Source organism: Cibotium barometz, chromosome 8, assembly GCF_041138505.1.
Source record: "Cibotium barometz isolate CiBa-2024 chromosome 8, ASM4113850v1, whole genome shotgun sequence".
NCBI lineage: Eukaryota > Viridiplantae > Streptophyta > Polypodiopsida > Cyatheales > Cibotiaceae > Cibotium > Cibotium barometz.
Window position 1 is genome coordinate 8,023,192 of NC_141053.1, and position 13,336 is coordinate 8,036,527.

Below are 13,336 nucleotides of genomic sequence, written 5' to 3' on the forward strand. Positions count from 1 at the left end.
CCTAATTAGGGCCATTCTATTCTTGCACACAACAAGTGCAAGAATGGCCCTAGTGCTATTCTTTCATGGCAACTAAGGCCACTATTTTGATATAAGGGCCTCAAAAAGCACCCTCTGAGTTGCCCTAGGGCATGCATGCAAGAATTTCCCGTGGGCCATTCTTGCATGATCCCACGGCTATTCTCTAAGTCTAAGGCCATTCTTGCATCCTCTTTTGGTCTTAAGGTTGTGTTAGAATGGCCATGGGGCATCCATTCTTTTCATGCACAATAAGTCGTGATATATGAATGTATGAGATCACATCCCCATATCTTGATTGAGATACACCAATGGCAGAGATTATATTTCCCTATCTCCCTTGAGATAGGTGGACGATGGAGATGGCATCACTGAATATGTTGAATGTACATCCGAGTGGGAAAGTAGAGGGAGATCCACTATGGCATTGACATGGATCCGAGTGGCCTACATATCTTGATTGAGATAGCGAGGTGGCAGTGACATGGATGGTGACTTGCCTCTCGAGCCTGCTGGCATGGCAGTTGTTGATATCTTGATCAAGATATGGGGCTTTTGGCTCAAGAGGGACATGCCATGTTTTTATTGATGGCGATATCTCAATCGGGGTACTTCGCCTGAGATTTTCTCTCGTTGCGTCGATGTTCCAGTTTTAGAGAGAGTGAACGAAAGTGAGTACCCTCATCTTGCAAAACCACCCAAGAGCACTCAGCTCGTACAAATTGTTATTCTCACAGATTTGCCAACTCTCTTGCCATTAACATATAGAATCTCTTCTCTAGTTTCCTCGAAGGGTACTCCCCTAAGGTCATCCTTGCATGGCAAATAAAGCCCTTGTTTTTCCTTAAAGGCCTCAAAGAACATGTAAGAGTGACCTTGGGGAATCCTTGAATGGCCCCATGGCCATTCTTGCATGACCCGATGGCCTCAAGGTCATATTTGAGATGGCCATGGGGCATCCAAGAATGGCCCTAGGGCAATTCTTTTCATGCACAGGAGGTGCAAGAAACGGCCACTACTTGCCTTATAGGCCTCAAACAACATGCAAGAGTGGGCATCCAAGAATGGCCTCAGGTGCAAGAATGGTCCTAGGGCCATTCTTTCATGGTGGCAAATAAGGCCTGAAAGAGTATTCAAGAGTGGCCTGAAAGAATGGCCATTCTTGTCGTGCACAACAAGTGCAAGAATGGCCCGTGGGCCATTCGTTTCTTACATCACAGGTCGAAGAATTATCCCAAGGCCATTCTTGCATGACCCAAGGGCCATTCTCCAAGGCCATTCTTGCATCCTCTTTCAACCTTAAGGTTGTGTTGGAATGGCCATGGGGCAACAAGAATGGCCCTAGGGCCATTCTTTTCATGCACAACAAGTGCCCATTCTTGATGCTCTTGGGACATTCTAGAATGGCTTGATGGATCACCCAACTTTCTAGCAAAACCTGCACATAATAGGTCAATTCTCATCTCTCGACGTATAGATGATTATAGAGTGGCCTCATGGAAAATTTATGCTCCGTATATTGATGAGAAGAGAGAGATTCTCTTCTTTAATGGCATAGATCCAATTTATACCTTTGTTACCATTTTATATTGGCTTCAAGACATGCTTTTCTACTTTTTTGTGTTCGATGAAGATTGGCATCTACTCCCCTTGTACCTTGTTGGATATTAGAATGTACAACAAGTGCCTATCTAGTCTCCCTTGTGTCTACTAATGGTGCAAAGTAAACTCGTATCTACATACGAACATATACAATGCACAAGCTAGTATAGAATAGTTATAGCATGGGTTTCTAATTTCACTTATACTGCTTGTGCTTGGTACATACCTAGAACATTGTCACGTTTAATTATTTTTCCAAGTTAATCTCTTTCATAGTTTTAGTGTAAACACCATAATTGTTGTACATAGTCTATTCGTGTAATTGTCGTGCATGGAAAGAATGGCCCTAGGCCATTCTTGAATGCCCCAAGCCACTCCAACATGGCCTTGAGGCTAACTAAGAATGGTTAAGGACAATTCTTTGATGCCTTGTGACAACTCCAACGTGGCCTTGAAGTGCAGCAATAATGGCCTAGGGCCATTCTTTCTCCTCTTATTCATGTGAGAATGACTCCAGGACTATTATTAGATGCACTAGGGCCATTTCAACATGACCTTTAGGTCATTAGGGCATGTAAATTCATGGCCCTAGGACCATCATTGTAATTGTTGTGCATGAGAAGAAAGAACCTAGGGCCATTCGTAGATGCCCAAGGTCACTCTAACATGGGCTTGCATTAGAGCATGCAAGAATCTCCTAGGGCCATTCTTAGATGCCTAAGGTCACTCCAACATGGGCTTGCATTAGAGCATGCAAGCCCATGTTGGAGATTCTTGCATTAGAGCATGCAAGAATCTCCCTAGTGCCATTCCTATTCCTATTTGTGCATTAGAAGAATCGCCCTAGAGGTCATGTTGGAATGGCCTTGGGGCATCATAGAATAGCCCTTGTGGCATCATAGAATAGCCCTTGTGGCATGAGGATAATGGTCTATTCTTGGAATGGTTGTGCATGAAAAGAATGGCCCTAGGGCCATTCTTTCTCTTCTAGTTTATGTGAGCGCTGCTCTATTGGCTATTCTTAGATGAGCTAGGGCCATTCCAACATGACCTTGAGGCCATTAGAGCATGTAAGAATGGCCCTAGGACCATTCTTGTAATTGTTGTGCATGAGAAGAATGGCCCTAGGGCCATTTTTTGATGCCTAAGGCCACTCTAACATGGAAATTAGGCCATTAGAGCATGCAAGGATGGCCTTGGGGTCATGCAAGAATGGCCCTAGGGCCATTGTGCATGGAAAGAATGCCCTTAGAGTAAGGTTATCATAGTTTAAATTTTGTGCAAGTTAGAGAATTAAATTGGCCTACCACGTCTTTTTATTTGAGAACTATTTACTTGTAGTTAAGTTTTGTGCATCCTTTTAGTTTGTTGAGATTTGCATGATGAACTGGATACTACCAAGTCATTTCAAAGTTCTAATGCAGTAGAATTGAAGCCATTCTGCTACGGCAGCAAATATATCAAAAGTTCTATCTAGAAGCTTTATTACTTTTAAGTAGATATATATTTCCTTGAGAAAATATTTGCTTAAAAAAGAACATATTTGTTTACTATATATATGGGTACATTATTGTCTAAGCCATATCATGCTTTAAAATGTTATCATTAGAGTTATTTTGTGCAGGAGTCTCTTATGATCTGTATGAAATAACTATAACATCAAGCATCGCGGATACTAGCACGAATGAAATTGCCATTCAAGTTGTGGAGGAGTCAATTCTACTTGAGAAGGAGATTTCTTCAATACAAAACACATCTAAGAGAGCAATGCTGACTGTGATATTGGATTTAAATGGATTACTCTTGAAGCATTACTTCTAGCCATGTTCTCTACACCAATCCATTATGTATGCTCCAAATAGATACCTTATACTTTGTCCAAGGTGTATATCATTTTTGCAGAATTTAGAAAAATTCAGTGTTGGTATCGGGTCAACTGCAACACAGGACAATGTTCTCCAGATGGTGAGAGCTTTGCAAGAGAAAGCTGGGAGAATACTTCCTTTCTTTGCTATTTGGAGTCAAAATGCATGTTATAGTTTTGAGAAACAAAAAGTGTTCAGGCCAGATAACCCAGGTGTTGAGGCAATGTTTAAACCACTTGCAAGAATGTCAAAAGCCTTTCAATGTGATCCAAGGAGGACAATTCGCAGTTATGACTCTCCATATAAAGCTTGTGTTGCTCCCTCTAATAACTGCATCTTTCCAAACAAGTTTGATTTAGATAAGAAAGATGACAATGTTCTCATGGGAGAGCTACTACCATACTTAATGCTTCTTGATGATGTAGAAGATATATGTATTGTCATTGAAAATAATCGATATAGTCAGCTCCCAGTATCGAATGGCCATGATTTATATAACCTTGTTGGTGATATTATTGACAAATGGCAAGAGTATAATGTAATTTGGTCACCAACAAGGTTCAACACTAGTAAACTTCCTCTTGCAAGTCAATTACAGGACTCTTCTAAGGTGAAGGACACATGTGTATCTGAGTCCTTGGGGTCATGCAAGAAAGGCCCTTACAACTGTTGTGCATGAAAAGAGTAGTCCTTGGGCCATTCTTAGATGCCCCGATGACCTTGAGGCCTTTGGGTCATGCAAGAATGGCCCTAGGGCCATTCTTCCGCATGTTTGTTGGGATGAAAAGAATGGCCCTTTGGCCATTCTTGGATGCCCCCATGGCCATCCCAAAATGACTTTGAGGCCTTGGGGTCATGCAAGAATGGCCCTAGGGCCATTCTTCCACATGGTGTGCATAAAAAGAATGGCCCTTGGGCCATTCTTGGATGCCCCCATATCCATCCCAAAATGACCTTGAGACCTTTGGGTCATGCAAGAATGGCCCTAGGACCATTCTTCCACCTGTTGGCGCATGTAAAGAGGCCAATCCAAAATGACATGGAGGCCTTGGGGTCATGCAAGAATGCCCTTTCGGGTCATTCTTCCACCTGTTATGCGTGAAAGAATGGCCCTAGGGCCATTCTTTGATGCCCCATGGCTATCCCAAAAATGACCTTGAGGTCTTGGGGTCATGCGAGAATGGCCCTGGGCCATTCTTCCTCATGTTGTGCATGAACAGAATGGCCCTAGGGCCATTCTTGGATGCACTCATGGCCCCTTGGCGTCATGCAAGAACCCTTGAGCCATTCTTGGATGCCTCTATGGCCACTATTTCATGCATTGTGATGCATTTTAAAGTAAAACGGTGGATATTTTAAGCCTTGGGGTTATGTAGGAATGGTCCTTACACCTATTGTACATGAAAAGAATGGCCTTAGGTCCATTCTTGGATCCCCCATGGCCATGGCCATGGGGGATCCAAAATGGCCATCCAAAATGCCTATTGTACATGAAAAGAATGGCCATCCAAAATGCCCCATGGCCATCCCAAAAATTACCTTGAGGCCTTGGGGTCATGCATGAATGAAAAAGAATGGCCTTTGGGCCATTCTTGGATGCCCCCATGGCCAACCCTGACCTTGAGGCCTTGGGGTCATGCAAGAATGGCCGTAAGACCATTCTTCCACCTGTTGTGCATGAAAATAATGGCCATGTGGCCATTCTTAGTTTTTCCAATGGCCACTATTTCACGCTCTCGAATGCATTTCAAAGTAAAACAGTGGATATTTGAGGCCTTGGGGTCATGTAAGAATGGCCCTTACACCTGTTGTGCATGAAAAGAAAGGTCCTTAGGCCATTCTTGAATGCCCCAACGGCCATTCCAAAATGACCTTGAGGCCTTGGGCTCATGCAAGAATGGCCCTAGGGCCATTCTTCCACCTGTTGTTGTGGATGAAAAGTGGCCCGATGGCCATTCTTGGATGCTCCATGGCCATCCCAAAATGACTTTAGGCCTTGGGGTATTGCAAGAATGGCCCTAGGACCATTCTTCCACATGGTGTGTAGTATGAAAAGAATAGCCCTATGGCCATTCTTGGATGCCCCCATATCCATCATCCCAAAACAACCTTGAGGCCTCGGGGTCATGCAAGCATGGCCCTAGGGCCAATCTTCCACCTGTTGTGCATGAAAAGAGGCCATCCTTGGATGCTCCATGGCCATTCCAAAATGACCTTGAGGCCTTAAGGTCATGCAAGAATGGCCTTTGGAGTCATTCTTCCATCTATTGTGCATGAAAAAAATGGCCCTACGGCCATTCTTGGATACCCCATGGCTATCCCAAAAATGACGTTGAGGCCTTGGGGTCATGTAAGAATGGCCATTCTTCCTCATGTTGTGCATGAAAAAGAATGGCCCTAGAACCATTCTTGGATGTACCCATGGCCACTATTTCATGCACTATAATGCAATTTAAAGTAAAACGGTGGATATATGAGGCCTTGGAGTCATGTAGAAATGGTCCTTACACTTATCGTGCATGAAAAGAATGGCCGGCCATTCTTGGATGCCCCATGGCCATCCCAAAAATGACCTTGAGGCCTTGGGGTCATGCATTCTTCCTCATGTTGTGCATGGAAAAGAATGGCCCTAGGACCATTCTTGGATGCACCCATGGCCCCTTGGGGTCATGCCATAAGGGCCATTCTTGGATGCCCCCATGGCCAGTATTTCTTGTACACTGCGATGCATTTTAAAGTAAAACGGTGGATATTTGAGACCTTGGGATCATGTAGGAATGTTCCTTACACCGATTGTGCATGAAAAGAATGGCCCTAGGGCCATTCATTGGATGACCCATGGCCATCCCAAAAATGACCTTGAGGCCTTGGGGTTATGCAAGAATGACCCTTAGGCCATTCTTCCACCTGTTGTGCATGAGAAGAATGGCCCTAGGTCCAATCTTTGATGCCCCATGACTGTAAGATTCCTCCCCAGCCCCTCAAGATGTCCAGTATCTTCCCCTGTAATCAAATCCCTCTTCAAAAATATAAAAGATCTTGTTTCTACCTGTTTTTACCTAGAGAGAGAAAATATTCTAGAGAGAGATTATTCAGATTTTAGATATTTTTGTCTTATTAAAATAATTTTTTCCGAAACAGAAGTTCAAAAATATTTTCAGAAGGTGCATTAGAAATCAATTATAATCTGTTCAAAAGGCCTTATCTTAGGGGTCCAGATTTCAAAAGGCCTTATCCTAGGGGTCCAAATTTTAAATTAAGGTTCTAAGGGACCAATCAGATTCATCCAAATGTAGGGAGGAGATAAATAGAAGAAATAAAGAAAATCCCCCCAAAAAAATGAGTAAATACTCACATAAGATGAAGAGTGGACTAAGGACCAAAGGAAATACTAAAAAAATAAATTTTTGACATCTCAGAGTGGGGATTCTCCCTCATGAAGGAGGCACCTATTTCACATGTGTGGTGGAGTTTTAAATTCTCAAATATTGAGATATTTAATCTCTCCTCTCTCTTAATTCAAGTCTAGTTTCAAAAAGTAAGCTAAACTGACCCAAAAATGGTTAAAAATTGACCAAACTGATTTGGAAAATTCTAGAATCAGTTTGCTTGGTTAGAAGCTCACTTTTTCCTATAAATAGAAGCCTCCCCCTTTGTAGAAACTTAATAGTGTTTTATGCACTGTTACTCTACTCCTCCTCCCCAGAGCAAAAAACTGTGAATTTCTTAATAATTCATTAGTTTTTGACCATTCCCTCTTCGAAAAAATTGGTGGCCACTCTTGTTGTTGCAAACAAGAGTTCAAACCATCAAGCTAAAGGAAAGCTCTCATAAATTCATGTAAGCTAGAAATCCTATGTTTTCTTTATTCTTTTTTAATGATTTTCTAATTTTTGTTTTCTTTGAAATGTAAAATGATGCTATGCCTTGTTGGAAAGGCTTTCCTCCTCTCTCATTCTTAAATTCAGCCTTTCTTTATCCTAGATAAGTAATCTAATTGTTGGAATTAAACTTTTCATATTATTTCTCTTTTAAAAGTGGAATTTGATTAGTTTAGAATGCTTTAAACCATTTGGGGATAATTTTTAAGTGACTTAAGGATAGGAAAATTTGAAAAATGGTCAGCCATACAAAGGAGGTTATAGCAAAATTTTTTTAAATTTTGTGAAATAAGTTTTATCTTTTATTATTCAAAAAGAGTAATCCCCACTGTTTGTGTATTCTAAAAGTGTTATTTTCATTTTAGGCATAGAAAAATGCATAGTAGAAATATTTTTATTATAAAAGTGTTATTTTCATTAAAATTAAATTCTATGCATAGAAAGATGTAAATAGGTTATTTTTTTAATTATAAAAGAGTGATTTTCATTAGATTTAAATTCTATGCATAGAAAGATGTATATTGGATATTTTTTTTAATTATAAAAGTGTTACTTTCACTAATATTGATTTTATGCATAAATAGATGCATAAAAGAATTTTTTAATTATAAAAGTGTTACTTTCATCAATATTGATTTTTATGCATAAATAGATGCATAAAAGAAATTTTTTCATTATAAAAGTGTTACTTTCATCAATATTGATATTTATGCATAAATAGATACATAAAAGACTTTTTTTCATTATAAAAGTGTTACTTTCATCAATATTGATTTTTATGCATAAATAGATGCATAAAAGAAATTTTTTATTATAAAAGTGTTACTTTCATCAATATTGATTTTTATGCATAAATAGATGCATAAAAGAATTTTTTATATTATAAAAGTGTTACTTTCATCTCAATATTGATTTTATGCATAAATAGATGCATAAAAGAATTTTTTTATTATAAAAGTGTAACTTTCTCTAATATTGATTTTGATGCATAAATAGATGCATAAAATAATTTTTATTATTATAAAAGTGTTACTTTCATCAATATTGATTTTTATGCATAAATAGATGCATAAAAGAATTTTTTATTATAAAAGTGTCACTTTCATCAATATTGATTTTTATGCATAAATAGATGCAAAAAAAGAAATTTTTTAATTATAAAAGTGTTACATTCATCAAAATGGATTTTTATGCATAAATAGATGCATAAAAGAAATTTTTTATTATAAAAGTGTTAGTTTCATCAAAATTGATTTTTATGCATAAATAGATACGTAAAAGGATTTTCTTTTATATAAAAGTGTTATTTCCATAGAAGTTGGATTTTATGCATAAATAGATGCACACATAATTTTTTTTCAATCAAAATGAGAGTTCTCTTTAATCATTGTTTAAATCCCATGAATATTGGTAAATGAATAAGTAAATACTATGTGAAGGAAAATTCTACTGTTTCATATTCTCTAGGATGGTAATGAGAAAATTCTACTGTTTCATATTCTCTAGGATGGTAATGAGAAAATTCAGAAGATCTATCGAAGTCAGAATTTTAGATAAATGATTAATTTATTCCACATAGGAATACGTGTTTAGTTTTGAATTCAGTTAAGCAAAATACTCAATGAATGAAATTCAGTAAAGTAGTAATTGAAATATGACCCTTCGAGAAAGATAGTTCTCAGGGAGAACCTTTCCAGACTCGAACGCTGAATTAGACTATGACCACGACTTAATCTCCTTCGTCAGTTTCAAGAAAAGACGATGTGACCAGTTCAAGAAAATTCAATCAAATCACCCACCGAATTTGAAATTAAATTGAGACCTTTGATTTTGATCTGAGGATCAAGATTACAGAATTCGAGGAATTCTGCTTGGGAATCCAGACCTGTGATCTAGAAGTCTTAGGATACGGAATTAAGATATACTCATTGTATTCAAAAGAAAATCAAAACTGAAAACTTGCATAGAAACCTTGTTTTCTTAAAAGATTGTCTTACGCCAGAATACTGGAGGGAGCATTTGGTATATATGTTTTTCTAAGGGAAGTTCGGTTACAACGCCGCAGGGAGTGTTCAAAGGACAGCTCACGCACGGTAAAAACCTGCCCAGGTCTTGACCAGCCTGGGTATGGTAAAAAATTGTGTGCTTCCAGTACGATGGACGAGGGCCAATGAAGCGGTCCCTGAGTGAAGTGCCAGGACACCTAAGGATCCTGGAGGGTTCTGACCAGGCGATGCACGGGCTCGAGGTACTTAGGACACCCATGCGTATGTCGTGGAAGATATATATATGTATGATGACGAGAAAATTATTGTAATCTGTTACTAGATCTCGTTGCTGACCTGCTAGTCTCAACGGAGAGTCCAGAGTGATACTGTTTTGTGAGAAACAAGGATTGAATGGAAATTTTGAGTTATGACATCTGTAACCAATAATTGTTTGTCAATGGATTGTTTTAAAAGTTAAAGTTTAAAGAAGAGTGTGTGCGTATCTGTATTCTAAAGCAAAAGTTAAGAAAGGCATTCAATTATGGGTGGGTGAGTACTTGTCTGGTTCTACCAATTCCAGTGGTTGGGCGGTGGCTAACCCATGGGCCGGATGGGGTTAGGTTGGAATCAGTAGAGTTTTAATAATAAAATTGATTAATAAGAATACGTTTAGAACTCAAGTAGTTAATTAAAAGCCTAAAGACTTCTCTGATGAATAGATCAACGGCGGCTGTGCCTGATTCAATTAGGAAAAAAGCGTTGATTCCTTCAAGTTAAGTCTGTAATAGTTTCCCTTCTATCTGATTTAATCAAATGAAGGTTAGTTCAGTATCTTGACCTCGTTAGAGAAATTCGTTAAGAAAATAAAAATGGTGGAATCGTCCCCATTTTTCGAGCAGGGGGAATTTTCCTGGTTTCAGTTTTCGGAATGACCACCAGCTTAGTCTCGTGCCAAGACATTCGAAGGCGAGGCCCCGAGTGAGAAACCCTGCCCTACGCAAGAGGAAGCTACTTCCGCCTGCTACCATCCGGGAATCTGCCGATGTGAAGAGGGGGCAGTGGGATCTCACAATGACCATTCCAAAATGACCTTGAGGCCTTTGGGTCATGGAATAATGGCCTTGCATGAAAAGAATGGCCCTATGGCCATTTTTGGATGCCCCCATATCCATCCCAAAATGACCTTGAGGCCTTGGGGTCATACAAGAATGGCCCTAGGGCCATTCTTCCACCTGTTGTGCATGAAAACAGGCCATCCTTGGATGCTCCATGGCCATTCCAAAATGACCTTGAGACCTTGGGGTCATGCAAGAATGGCCTTTGGGGTCATTCTTCCACCTATTGTGCATGAAAAGAATGGCCCTAGGGCCATTCTTGGATGCCCCATGGCTATCCCAAAAATGACCTTGAGGCCTTAGGGTCATGGAAGAATGGCCCTAGGGCCATTCTTCCTCATGTTGTGCATGAAAAATAATGGCCCTAGGACCATTCTTGGATGCACCCATGGCCCCTTGAAGTCATGTAAGATGGCTCTTGGGCCATTCTTGGATACCCCCATGACGACTATTTCATGCACTGTGATGCATTTTAAAGTAAAACGGTGGATATATGAGGCCTTGCGGTCATGTAAGAATTTTCCTTACACCTGTTGTGCATGAAATGAATGGCCCTAGGGCCATTCTTGGATGCCCCATGGCCATCCCAAAAATGACCTTGAGGCCTTAGGGTCATGTAAGAATGGCCCCAGGGCCATTCTTCTTCATGTTGTGCATGGAAAAGAATGGCCCTAGGATCATTCTTGGATGCCCCCATGGCTATTATTTCAAGGCCTTGGGGTCATGCATGAATGGTACTTACACCTGTTGTGCATGAAAAGAATGGCCCTAGGGCCATTCTTGGATTCCCCATGACCATCCCAAAATAAGCTTGAGGCCTTGGAGTCATGCAAGAATGTCCCTTGGGCTATTCTTCCACCTGTTGTGCATGAAATGGTGGATATTGAAGGCCTTGGGGTTATGTAGGAATGGTCCTTACACCAGTTAGGCATGAAAAGAATGGCCCTAGGGCCATTCTTGGATTCCCCATGGCCATCCCAAAAATGACCTTGATGCCTTGGGGTCATGTAAGAATGGCCCTAGGACCATTCTTCTCCTCATGTTGTGCATGAAAAAGAATGGCCCTACGGCCATTCTTGGATGCCCCCATGGCCATCCCAAAATGACCTTGAGGCCTTGGGGTCATGCAAGAATGGTCCTAGGGCCATTCTTCCACCTGTTGTGAATGACAGGGGAATGACAAATTCAACTTTAGGAAAAAATTCAAACTTCAAATTTTGGAAAGAAATTTGAATTTTAAATTTTGGGAGAAATTTTGAATTTCAAATTCGAGGATGTACCTTTGTTCATGGTAGCTTGGCCACTCTCGATTCTCTTGTGTACACTAGGGCCAATGTAAATGGAGGCCAATCTACTCTCTCAATCTATTTAGTCCATCTTCCTCAAAGTTTAGACCCAATTTCAAATTCCCAGTCTCAATTTAGACTGTCTAGTCCATCTCTCCCAAAGTTTTCCACCCAATTTCAAATTCATAATATTTTAAAATTTGCCCCGGTTTGGACTCAAAAGTTTTCCCTCCCAAGCCTTTCGTGCATTGGCATCATCAGCATCCAACCAAAACAACAAAAAGGTACAGGCTTGTAAGTTTTTCCTTTGACCCATGATCTATTACTACATCAAATTCAAGGGTCAGTGATGTATGTTCCATTAAAGTAGGTTTAGCTCATATGCATGTGTTAATTTTAAACTAAATAACTCTAAAATAAACTAATTAATCATTAATTGAACTAAACCAATCAAACACTAACTATATTGTAAACACTAGTTATACATAAATTAGAATCTAAATATTAGTTAGATTTTAAACAAATTAAAATAATTAGAGAGAGAGAGAGAGAGAGAATTGTGTGTGAGAGATTAATTAGATTTTAAATTAAACTATTTAGAGAGATTAATTTTGTGTGAGAGGGGGGGGTGTGTCGGTGCTTTGAAAGAAGAGAGGTCGAGAGAGCAGAGAGTGAGGTTCTAATTTAAAAAAAGAAATTAGTAATCAGGAGAAGAACCTTTTACTGCGCCTCCTCCTCCCACCTCTAGCTTTTGATATGTAAGTTGCAATTCAGCTTCTTTAAATTTGATTTGCTGCTTAGTCAACTTCACGCCATCCCACCTCCTACTTTCGCGCTCGCTTAGAAGACGATGAAATCCACCTCCACCTTTGCCTCCCACACCTCAACCTCCGCATATACTCACCTCCCTCTTCTCACTTACGGCTTGTACTCGCCTCCCTCTTCTCGCTTATGCGGCTACTTTCGTGGAGCTAGCTGTATAAGAAGCAAAGCTAAAGCTAGGGTTGCTAATATAATTTAACCATTATATTATGGTTATGTAAGCATTAACCATAAAATAATGGTTAATATAGGTTAACGATTATATAATGAGTAATGTAACCATTACTCATTATATAATCGTCGGTTAACCTATATTAACCATTATATTATGGTTAATATAATGGTTAGCCATTATATAATGGTTAGCCATTATATAATGGTTAACCATTATATAATGGTTAACCATTATATAACTGGAAATGTTTAATATAATGTAACACACACACACAAATAATATTTATATATAATCATATTTTTTAGGCACAAACATATATGTTATATACTATACCAATATTTTTAATTATTATATTAATATATAAAATAAATTAGTGATATATTATTATATTTATTATATATTATCATATATTATACCAACATTTATACTAACTTATTTTATATATTCTATTTTATAAATACATTATTTTATCTTTTTTTCTTTTTTTCACTTGAAATAATAAAATAATAAACTATTCACTAAAGTACATATTATTTCAAAGAAGCTATTTACTATAATTCTATTATCTTAATAACATCTATCTT